Genomic DNA, 13,231 nt, shown 5'->3' with positions numbered 1-13,231 from the left:
CAAAACCTTTAGAAAATAGCGCCCAAGAAGTAAAAGACTTCTTCTCTACATTATTTAAAATTTGGGAATTGGACATTCCTTTCAAAAATCGTGCCATCACGATACCTGTATTTGATTAAATTGCTGAAGACTGGACTATAAAAATTGTCGCACATGTATTAAAACACGATGAAGATTTTTGAACAGGAGATGGAACATCACCTCGCTTAGTGTAGAAATTTGAACAAGTTCCCAAATTGCTCTCCAAATGGTCCTTGCTATCTAAAATAAACAAGCTTTAGTCATCACTGCGCATACAGGGTGCGTCAAAAAAATGTATACACACTTTGAAGCGACACAGAAAATTTATTTCCTGTTCTACAATGTTAAATTTCTGGTAATGGAAAGCATAAGTCCAATTGGAAAAATAAATGTACTTTGCAAATGTGATTAATGTTCAAACTGATGGCCTTCTACATCAATACATTTCTGAGTACGAGTCACCACTGATTCCGTACATTGTACCAGAGTGTCCAATGAGATTTCTGCGCACACCACCTGAATCTCATTCCAAAGTGTGTCCAGGTTACGTGGTTTACGTTTGCACACCTCATCTTTTACTGTGCCCCATAAGAAGAAATCCAGCGGCGTGCAGGAAACTCGATTGGTCCCCTGTGTCCTATCCAATGGCCTGGCACATTGTGATCCAGGTATGCTCGTATGTCCCTATGATAGTGCAGCGGGGCGCCATCTTGTTGGAAATAAAACTCATCATTACCGTATAATGCACGAATGGCAGGGAATATGGAGTCAGCAAGCACTGTTAGGTACGTTTCTCCAGTAACAGTACCTTGAAAGCGGAAAAGACCAATGACTCCTCTTGCAGGCAAACCACACCACACATTTACACCAGGCTAATTCACAGCCTTTTCAACTGTAATGTGGGAATTATCTTCAGCCCAGTACACACAATTGTGCCTATTGACAGTTCCACTGAGTTTGTATTGGGCTTCATCCGACCAAATTATGCTACCCATAAATCCCGGTTCACGTCTCACCATTTCCTGAAGCCATTCACAAAATTCTAACCTTCGATCCGTATCGTCGTCACTTAGCTGTTGCACCCGCCTTGGAATGTACACACGAAACTTCCCTTTATTCATAATGTGTAGTACACTACTAGCACTTACATTACTCTCACGTGTCGCTTGCCTTGTAATTTTTTTAGGCGAACGCTGAAACAGTTCCAAGACCGCAGTTGTGGAATCATCACTTGTAGCTGTACGAGGTCGCCCTGATCGACCTTTATGCACATCACACACTGTTCCGTAAATTTCGAATTTGTCTCGTAGACGTGTAATTGTTAACCTTGAAGGCGGTTCTGCATCATACTCACTTCTCCACTGTCTTCGAACCGCAGCTACATTCTCAAACTTCCAGTACCACTTAATTATCTTCTTCCACGCTTCAAAGCTCAAACGCACGTCCGCTATGTTGCGGTTATTTCCTTGCCACTGCTGCCACCTGTTGAAGAAACATAACATTACTTTCTCACAGATATTTAACCTTGTAGAACGGGAAATAAATTGTCTTTGACAGTTCAAAGTGTGTATACATTTTTGCAACGCAACCTTTATGTACAGGAAGAGGACAAAAATACAACACATAACCATGCCTAATGCGTTGTAGGAAAACAGCTGACGTTAAATTGAATTCCAGTCGTCTCGGAATGGGTAAGCACAGGTCCTGTATGGTTTTCAAGCGAATCTTATACCATTTTTCTTGCAAAATAGTGGCAAGGTAAGTTAACGATGATGAAGGGGGATGGCTATCACATACGCGTCTCTCCGAAGTTGACCGCAAAGGCTAAATAATATTGAGATCCGGTGACTGTGGTAGCAAGGGGCATTGCGACAATTCATCCTTGTGCTCACAAAACCATTCCTTAACGATGAAACGTGTGTGAAATTCGCTCTGTCGCCTTGGAACACAGTCTGACCACAGGGAACAAACATTGTTCCATGGGATGGACCTGATCAGCCAAAATGGTCGCATAATACTTGGCATTAATTCGACCGCGCTGAGTAGCCATGGAGCCGATTGAATACCACGATATGACTTCCCAAATCATTACTGAACCCCCGCCATGTTTCATTCTTGTTACGTAAACTCGCCAAGAAGTTGGAAACAATGTGAAAAATTTCTGATCCAACTAAGCGCCATACTTCCATTGTTCCATAGTCCATGTTGTACGGTTTTGGCACTACTTTTTCATGTTACAGACCTTGCATCACTGATTAGTTGGTTTCCAATTACACCTCCCCCTAGAGTTCCCTGCTTCTGGACCCCCTTCCTGTTATTTTTGTGCTGACGGGGTTCGTGAATGCGACATTTAGTTCCCCAGAAATTTTTGTAGTTATCTTTCCCTTGTTTGCCGTCACAATCCTTTTCAATGACCGTCCGCTTCGATCAGTCAGCACATACTTTCGTCCGCGGTGTGACAAAGCGGATGACATTTTTCCGCTTTACCTGTGTGCGGCATAAATATTCGATACGGTGCTTCTTCGCTCACCAAACTTTTCGGCTACTGTGGTGACGGAAGCACCCACTATACGAGCACCAAAAATTTGTCCACATTCGATATCACTGAGCTCCGAGGGGACTGGGTATTTGCGTTGTCCTCATCATTTCATCATCATTATCATCATTCGCGACAGTGGCTCGACTGGACTGTGTAAAAATTGGATTGTGCAAAATTTGGGACTTTGTACGGGAGCTGATGACCGCGCACTTGAGCTCCCCACAAACCAAACATCACGACCACTGAGCTCCGACATAAAGTGCTCACAACTACACAGAACAATGTGCACACGACAACTAACACTGGCAGCGTACTAAGGACACAGTGCCGTTCGTGGTCAACTGCAACAGCTCAAGCCGCAGCCTTGGCTAGTACCTACATTTTCGTCCAAGTATGCATTTCTCGCGGTGTTTTTGTATTTTTGTCAAAGCCCTGTACTATGTTAAGTAGTCATGATGACTCCATATGCACTTTCACTTTCCTTTAACACACATGTTTGTATAAATTCGAAGGTGGTCAATATCAAGTCCCATAAGGTAGTTACCTTCAGAAATAATGAATTTATCTGAGTTTTGATTCAGACGTAAACAAAAGTAAAAGCTGGCCACACGGCGAATGGTGGGCTGAAGTTTTATACAAGCGTATATTGTGGTGTCACCGCCAGACACCACACTTGCTAGGTGGTAGCCTTTAAATCGGCCGCGGTCCATTAGTATACGTCGGACCCGCGTGTCGCCACTGTGAGTGATAGCAGACCGAGCGCCACCACACGGCAGGTCTTGAGAGACTTACTAGCACTCGCCCCAGTTGTACAGCCGACGTTCATAGCAATGGTTCACTGACAAATACGCTCTCATTTGCCGAGACGATAGTCAGCATAGCCTTCAGCTACATTTGCTACGACCTAGCAAGGCGCCGTATTCAATTGATAGTTAATATTATGAAGCATACCTCACGCCAGTCCGCGTGTAATTAAACGCGTGCGTTTCGGCCTCCTCTAGCAACACAGTGTTGGCGCTTCTGCCAACACTACATATATAAAGGTGTGTTTCAGAACCACATATTAGCGGAACAAGAAATAAAACTACGTGTGTGTTAAGTATACACTGATATCAAAATTCATGAGTACCTCCTAGTCCGCAGCTCGTGGTCGTGCGGTAGCGTTCTCGCTTCCCACGCCCGGGTTCCCGGGTTCGATTCCCGGCGGGGTCAGAGATTTTCTCTGCCTCGTAATGACTGGGTGTTGTGTGCTGTCCTTAGGTTAGTTAGGTTTAAGTAGTTTTAAGTTCTAGGGGACTGATGACCGTGGATGTTAAGTCCCATAGTGCTCAGAGCCATTTTTTTTAGTACCCCATAATGTAGTCTCGCACTTCCTTTTTGCTGGCAACTCGAAATGGCATGGATTCAACAAGTCGTTGAAAGTCCCCTGCAGAAATACTGAGCCATTCTCCCTCTATAGCCGTCATTAGCCCCGAAAGTGTTGCCGGTGTGGGATTTTGTGCACGAGCTGACCTCTCGATTATGTTGCATAAATGAGTGTTTGGATACATTTCGTGTGGTCTGGGTAGCCAAACCATTAGCTCGAATTGTCCAGAATGTTCTTCAAACCAATTGGGGACAAACGTGGCCCGGTGACAAGTCGTATTGCCATCCATAAAAATTTCATCGTTGTTTGGGTCCATGAAGTGTACGAATGGCAGAAAATGGTCTCCAAGAAGCCGAACATAACCATTTGCAGTCAATGATCGGTTCTGATGGACCAGAGGTATCAGTCCGTTCCATGTAAACACACCCCACACCATTACCAAACCACCACCAGCTTGCACAGTACCTTGCAGGCATCCTGGGTACAAAACTTCGTGGGGCTGTCCCACACTCGAACTATACCAACACCTCTTACCAAATGAAATTGGGGCTCGTCTGACCAGGCGATGCTTTTTCAGTCGTCTGGGTTCTAACCAATACGGTCGCAAGCCCAGCGGAGGCGCCACAGGCGATGTTGTGGTTTCAGCAAAGACACTCGCGTCGGTCGTCTGCTGTCATAAAATGGCTCTGAGAACTATGGGACTTAACATCTGAGGTCATCAGTCCCCTAGAACTTAGAACTACTTAAACCTAACTAACCTAAGGACATCACACACACCCATGCCCGAGGCAGGATTCGAACCTGAGACCGTAACAGTCACGCGGTTCAGGACTGAAGCGCCTAGAACCGCACGGCCACCAAGGCCGGCTGAAATGTGATATTCTCGGCACAATCTTTACTCTGTGCATCTAGAAGTATTGATTTACCTAACGACTGCCGAAATGAAGTGTCCCGTATATCTAGCTCCAGCTACCAGTCCGCGTTCAAGACTCTTAATTCTTGTCGTGCGGCCATAATCACGTTGTAAATATTTTCACGCGAGTCACCTGAGTACAAATGACAGCTCCTCCAATGAACTGTTCATTTATACCTCCTATTCGCGGTACTACCACCGTCTGTATATGTGCATCTCGCTGTCCCATGAGTTTTGTCACCTCAGTATACATTAGACAAAAGTACGTGAGTCAGAAAACATTTCATATAAAGAAATTGTTATTTAGCAAAGGACTGCTACGGCATTCGGAGTGCAGTCGATATACTCTTACCTCTGATAACATGAAAGTTAATTAAGGTAACTGAAAGTGGCTGATTACTTGAAACACTTGATGACGTAAATAAAGTTGAAACAACATAGCAGGACACTGTGTTTCCTCAAGCAATTCAGTCCTCAACCACGTAACATAAACACCATTATCATCCAGTAAAAATTTTAAAAAATGTAAATTTAAAAAAGTGGATGTCTTTACAGGGCGGTTTCGGTGGTGACAAACCTTCGGGTATGATGGGGAAGGGTAAATGTGTCAATCTGAGATGAAGGGCCGTGGTCCGGAAACCACCGACTCGAAAGTTATAAGCGAAAATATTTCTGGTATCTCTGACAGTGTATCTCATCTACTGAAAAATCACTGGTTTCCTATTTTGAGAGGTTGTAGTATTGACCCAAACAAAAAAAAAAAAAAACAAAAAAAATGCCAGTGGTCATGGATTATAAATTTAGTACCTTAAGATCAGAGAACCAACTCTTGAAGGTAACATCTTAGATTTGCTTGTGACAAACAGACACGAAATTTCGACATAGTTAGCGTCATAAGTCCGTTACAGCATCATTGAATATAGCTGCAAATAGGAATACAAAGAAACTTGGGAAGAACTTTCAGCTTACCTGAGCGCTCAGAATGGAAAATTGATCTCCAGCACTCACAACTTTGAGTATTAATGGACAACGTTCAAGAGGATTGTACAACACGTTCTAGACAGGTATGTCCCGAACAAAGTTGTGAGGGATAGAATAGACCCGCTAAGGTTTGACAGCAATGTTTCTAAGCTGCTACGAAAGTAATGAGAGCTTCACGGAAAATTTAAATTGAGCTAAAGCCTCACATATAAGAAATATTATATGAAACCAAAATTAGCGTGAGGAGAGCCATGCATGAAGCGTTAAAAGAGATCGAAAGTAGAATTCTGTTTACTTGCTTGAGCGAAAATCCCAAGACGTTTTGATCTTATGTTAAATCAGTAAACGGACCGAAGCCATGTGTCCAGACACTCTGTCACCATAGTAACAATGAAACGGAGGACTACATAGAAAAGGCCGAAGTACTAAACACCTTTGCCGGCGGGTGTGGCCGAGTGGTTCTAGGCGCTTCAGTCGGGAACCGCGCGACCGCTGCTGTCGCAGGTTCGAATCCTGCCTCGGGCATGGTCGTGTGTGATGTTGTTAGGTTATGTAGGTTTAAGTATTTGTAAGTCTGGGGAACTGATGACTTCAGATGTTAAGTCCCATAGTGCTCAGAGCCATTTTGAGCTAAACAACGTTTTCCAAAACTGTTTCACAGACAATGGTCGCACTGCAGGGTCTGGTTTAAATCGTGGCACGGCCGACAAAATGGCTAATATATAAATGAAGAACTATGGGATAGAGGAGTAAGTGAAATCGCTCAACAGAGGAAAGGTCACTGGACCTGACGGGATACCAGAGTACGCGAAAGTACTTGCTCCTCTTCAAACGGCAATGTACGAGTACCATAGATCTTTGATGGAGCGAAGTGTTCCTGATAAGTAGGAAAAATCACGGATCAGTCCCGTTTTCAAGAAGGGTCACCGAACAGACGCACATTTCTGTAGAACTGTGTCTCTGACGTCGGTCTGTTGTACAATGTTGGAACATCTGTTACGCTCGCGTGTTATAACATTACTGCAGACCGTAAATCGCCTCTGCAGGAATCAGCGTGGGTTCCGAAAGCAACTATCGTGTGTATCCCAGTTCGCTTTGTTGGTCCACGAGACACAGAAAGCACCGACAGCAGGCCTACATTGATTTTTCAAGAACCTTCTTGCTTCCTACTGTTGAAGAGCAGTTAGGGGATGGCGACTGCAACTTTCAAAACGATCGATCACCTGTTCATAATGCACGGCCTGTGGTGGAGTGGTTACACGACAATAACATCCCTGTAATGGACTGGCCTGCACAGAGTCCTGACCTGAAGCCTATAGAACACCTTTGGAATGTTTTGGACGCCGACTTCGTGCCAGGCCTCACCGACCGACATCGATACCTCTCCTCAGTGCAGCGCTCCGTGAAGAATGGGCTGCCCTTCCTCAAGAAATCTTCCAGCACCTGATTGAACGTATGCCTGCGGGAGTGGAAGCTGTCATGAAGGCTAAGGGTGGGCCAGCACCATACCGAATTCCAGAATTACCGATAGAGGGCGCCACGAACCTGTAACTCATTTTCAGGCAGGTGTCCGGATACTTTTGATCACATAGTGTGTCTCTTAATTGGAATACGCAAGCCCAAACTAGTTTCTTTGCCGCTTCTGTGTATATGTTATTGAAATAGTGCACTACATCGGAAATTCCATGAGGCCTTTCGTGAATGATAGTGATGTATACAGAGAAGTCGTAACACCGGAAAATTGTAGCTAAGTGCAGGAAGACCTGCAGAGGATCGACTCTTGAAACAGGGAGTGACAATTGACCCCCAAAATAAACAAATGTAACGTATTGCGTATAGTTGGACAAAAATACCCATTATTGTACGACTACATGTTTGCACAACAATCACCGGAGGCAGTTACTTCCACAAATAATCTAGAAGTATGCCTGTGGCGTAATTTAAAGGGGAACGGCCGCACAAATGGCAGGAGAACAGACACCAGACTGAGATTTACTCAAATTCCGCAGGAAATGTAGTCTCTCGACAAAAGAGGTAGCCTATAAAACCATCGTTCGGCCAACTCTTGAGTATTGCTCGTCAGTTTGGGATCTGCACTAGATAGAATTGATAGACGAAATAGAGAAGATCCAAGGAAGAGCAGCGCGTTTCATTACAGGTTCATTTTGTGAGAACGAAAACGTCATAGAGATGATCAAGCAACTCCAGAGGCAGACACTGTAAGAGAGCCGTTCTGCTTCACGATGTGGTTTGCTGTTAAAGTTCCGAGAGCGTACATTCCAAGAAGTGTCAACAAATATATTGCCTCCTCCTAAGTATATTACGTGATAAAACCATGAAGAAAAAATTAGAGAGATCTGGGTCCACACGGAGGCTTATCGGCAATCGTTCTCCCCGTGAACTATTCACGACAGGAACGGGAAAGTGGACTAAATGACAGTAGTACACAAAGTACCCTCCGCCACACACCGCAAATTAGCTTGCGGAATATAGCTCTAAATGTTATGAGCATTCGTTCATCTTTGCTACTGTGAAACACCTCTCATCTACTGAACAAGTGCTGACAGCTCTTAAGGTATGCATTTTAGAACCCATACTTCCTTCATTTGGTCCGTACTACGTCCTTCCAAAATGTGAACAGAAAATAGCCTGCATTAGAAGAGGTCCACTGTCAGAGGTATCAGAATGGTTTTCGCCTATATCTTTCGACTCAGTTGTTTCCGGAACAGACTCCCTTGCCTTAAATTGATACATTTAGCCTTCTCCGTCATCCCTGAAAGTTTGTAGCATCGTCATATAATCCTCATGTGTACTAAAATTAAAACGGTCACTTATCTCTGTCTACTTAATTTATAACTCTGGATAATCAAATCTCCTTAATGTCGTTGTCTGTGCTATGTGAAAGTGACGTCAGCAGGGTGAACCTGCATTCCATCAACAAAATTTTTAGGGTTGTAAGAGGATATTTTCTGAGTATTACGGTGTAAAGAACCCATGGTCTCCAGTGACTCGTTACAGACTATTAATATAACTACGATTAATACGTCTTGTGGCTCCGATTACCTTTTTCTCTGTGGAATACCTTCACACGAAAACATACAGCATGGAAGGATCAGGATTCTCGTAGGCACCGATGTACGAGGCAGAACAGAGCAGAACTGAATCCGAGCAAGAGGCAGAAGAGCAACGTGGGCAATAACGTTGACAAAAGCAGCGCCGTGAGTGAACGAAAAAAGTTTATTTCCAAACAAGAAACCCAGCACGTACAGTTGACATTTTCACTGCAGAGCAAATATTTTTTGTGCAAAGCAGATACAAGGGTAATGGCGGTAAGAAAGCTAACGAAATACAATTAACCTGTAACGAGCCGCCGCAAATCACGAGTCCTTTATATCGAAATACTCAGAATTAACGAACTCGGACTCGACTATAAAACAGCAGAAGTAATTAAAGGAACTTTAACAAAACGTAAAATTTATGGGGGAACTGTCAAAGCCTTTTGAAATAAAACCAGGAGTAAGGCAGGGAGATGGTTAATCACGCCTGGTTTTCAAATGCGCATAAGAGATCGCAGAACTACAGAAACAAGATAACAAAATAGGACTAAAATATCAATTGAAAAACACAAATTTCGTGACTAATGTCAATTATGCCTCCCCCACATCTAAAATTAATAACAAAAATATCTAAAACAAACTATTTTAAGTACTTACGCCGGCCTGAGTGGCCGTGCGGTTCTAGGCGCTGCAGTCTGGAACCGAGCGACCGCTACGTTCGCAGGTTCGAATCCTGCCTCGGGCATGGATGTGAGTGATGTCCTTAGTTAGTTAGGTTTAATTAGTTCTAAGTTCTAGGCGATTGATGACCTCAGAAGTTAAGTCGCATAGTGCTCAGAGCGATTTGAACCATTTTTTTAAATACTTACCACAATGTATAACAAGCAACACAAAAGAAAAGACAACCATATAAAATACAGTACACAAAATGAAAATCGTATTCCAAATGAAAAAAAAAATTATACCAAAACAGCTTCGTCCTGAAACAAAAACAGTATCAAAGAGTGTCAAGGCGTGAAACACTGCATGCAGCAAAAAACACTGAAAATAACAAGATTTGGAAACCTTGAAAAACTGGTAAAATTAGAAAGATGAATTATAAAAAATATTCTGGAACCTTGAAGTAATAGTAATGGTTGAAATGGCTCTGAGCACTATGGGACATAACATCTGAGGTCATCAGTCCCCTATAACTTAGAACTACTTAAACCTAACTAACCTAAGAACATCACACACATCCATGCCAGAGGCAGTATTCGAACCTGCGATCGGAGCGGTCACGCGGTTCCAGACTGAAGCGCCTAGAACACCTCGGCCACACCGGCCGGCAGTAATAGTAATGTTGAATACAAATTAATATCGAAAAGAGAGCTCTGTTTGAAAATGGAAAGGCTAACTGATGTAATGAGGAAAAGAGGACTACAGTTTTATGGACACATACACCGAATGGACCTGCCATCTCTGCCTCTTGCTCGGATTCAGTTCTGCTCTGTCCTGTATCGAGTAAGCTTTACCGGCAATGCCTGTTCTATGTTATCAATGATACAGAGCAGTACTGATAGCTTTAATGGTGAAGAGATGGCAGACTAACCAAGCACATCCGCTGCTTACTGAACAGCTACATATTCCAACCAACATGGCTGACCGCAATTGACAAAGATATGAAAAACACAGGAATTAGAATGGACATAATAGAAAATAGAATACTTTTTACAGAAACAATACAAAAGGCAGGAGTTCAGGAAAGAAGGAGGTCTGTAAAAGGAAAAAAGTGGATCCAGCAAGAAAAGGAACGACACTCTCGAAAGACGAAGGAAGTCTGGGAGGATCGAAAATTAAACACAAAGAAGAGATTCGAGAGCGCACGGATGCTTTCCAGCTGTCGTTCTTCCCGCGAACCATACGCGACTGGAACAGGAAAGGGAGGTAATGACAGTGGCAAGTAAAGTGCCTTCCGCCACACACCGTTGGGTGGTTTGCGGAAAATGGATGTAGATGTAGGTGTAGAAGAAGCAATTGGTTTATCGTAGCCTCCAAAAGGGTTATTCGAATAAACAAATGAAATACTCAGAAAATATTCCTAAACAATGTCCGGAATTTTTTAAGCGAAGATCTGGTTAACGTCGTGTTTTCAACAGTTCAGATATGTTTTAGATTCAAAAGTGGGTATCTTGGATCTTGTGCCTAAATTCTGCCGTGTGACGTATTCCAGACTTGGGCCAGGCTGCAACACATTCCACTCTAGCTTTCTTAGCTGCCGTCCATTTTTTGTGCTTTTGTTCTTGAATTGTTGAGAGTAGTGTGTTGCCTCTGACACACAGTTCTAGGGTAGCACTTTGCGCGATGAAAAAGCGTCCGAAACGAAAAAGCTATTTCTGTTTTCGGAAAGCAGATAGTATGTGTAGAAACGGGACTTCCGGAAGTCGCATTGCAATGCTGTGGCCGTCATTGGACGGCGTGACGGTGGGCAGGTCCGTGTCCGGCAGCTGGCATCCTGCTTCCGGCGCAAAGTATGGGGCATCGGGAAGCGGCGACACAAAGAATACTAATTATCGTCCGTCGAGACGCGGCGAGCGTTGTCAACGCAGCGCTGCGCGGCAGCTGGCCGCCAATATATCACGGCGCGGAACTCCCCTCGCTTAGCGCACAATAACCAGCTGCCCGCCACATCCCCAGCCCAACCGACACCAGTGCGCGACCCGCGACCCGCGCTCCAGCCAATTCGCCGGCAAGCATTATTCTTCTTCGAGTGGCCACAAATCTCCTAACGGGACATCAGCTATCCAAGCTGCTGTGAAGACAGTGACGCGACGAGAAATCTGGTGTCTGTGTGAACTGCCTGTCTTTCTCGCGTACTGACTGTACTAAAGGGAATTTCGTCAGCGGCGTCCCCGCCTCCCCCCGCCATCCCCCACGCGAACTGTAAAAAATATTGCTGCGGGAGAGTATTCGTCGATTGCCATTTAGTGCAATAAAATGGTAAATGCTTAAATTGTAATCACTGTAGAGTATTATACAGGCTTAGGCCTATACAAAAGTGAGCCCATTATACAGGATGTATGAAAAAGAACCATCCGATTTGGCACGTCTGTATTTCTGAAACTAATGAACATATGCAATGAATTTTCGTTTTTGATGAACGGGAAACTCAAAAAGTTTTTTTCCATACCTTTTCATAGGTGTTCAATATGCCCCCCTTGGGCTGCACAGCATATATCAATGCGGTATTGTTCCCACACTGCAACGAGCATGTCTTGAGTTATTGCTTCCACAGCTGCGATTTCTCCATTCATTGTTGCTGATAGCGGAGGCACATAAACAGAGTCTTTCATAAACACCCACTAGAAATAATCACGTACAGTCAGGCTCGGTGACCTTGGAGGCCAGTAATGTAAGGCTGAATCATTTGGTCCACTGCGACCGATCCATCGTTCAGTAATCCTTTGATTTAAAAATTCCCGTACTTCCACGGCCCCATGCTGTTGGTAAATGAAGTCGTTCGAATCAGTCTCCAACTGTGAGTAAAGATAGTTCTCAAGCATATCGAGATATGTGCTTCCTGTAACAGTGTTCTCGGAAAAGAATAATGGGCCATACATCTTTTCTCGTGAAACTGCACAAAACACATTACGTTTTGGAGAGTCCCTCTCATATTCTACAACTTCGTATGGTTGTTCCGTACCCCATATTCTCACGTTATGACGGTTCACCTTTCCATTTAAATGGAATGTTGCCTCGCCACTAAACACTAAGCGTGGAAGGAAACTGTCATGCTCCATCTTTCCAGGGACGAAATTACAGAACTCCAGCCGGCCGTTGTGGGCGAGCGGTTCTAGGCGCTTCAGTCTGGAACCGCACGACCGCTACGGTCGCAGGTTCGAATCCTGCCTCGGGCATGGATGTGTGTGATGTCCTTAGGTTATTTGGGTTTAAGTGGTTCTAAGTTCTAGGGGACTGATGACCTCAGATGTTAAGTCCCATAGTGCTCAGAGCCATTTGAACCATTTTGAACAGAAACCCACACGTTGTTGTTTGTCACCTTCACGAAGAGCTTGCAGTAGCTGAATTTCTTATGGTCTCGTGGGTAAACGTCGACGCAGCACACGCCAGACGGGCATTGGGGCCATGTGGAGCTGTCGAGCTGCATGACGAACGGATTTGTGGAAACTCCTTATGAAACTATGGCGGATTTGCCTTTACGCAAACAACCTGTTTCTCGGAATTGTTCACGCCATCACCTAATGCCGTGTGCTGTAAGAGGATCCGCACGATACCTAGTACGAGAGTCACGCTGAACCGATATTATACCTAGTACGAGAGTCACGCTGAACCGTTATTACTGACTCATACTGCGC

The sequence above is a fragment of the Schistocerca piceifrons genome, chromosome X, assembly GCF_021461385.2.
Source record: "Schistocerca piceifrons isolate TAMUIC-IGC-003096 chromosome X, iqSchPice1.1, whole genome shotgun sequence".
In the NCBI taxonomy this organism is placed as follows: Eukaryota; Metazoa; Arthropoda; class Insecta; order Orthoptera; family Acrididae; genus Schistocerca; species Schistocerca piceifrons.
This window is presented reverse-complemented; position numbering follows the sequence as displayed.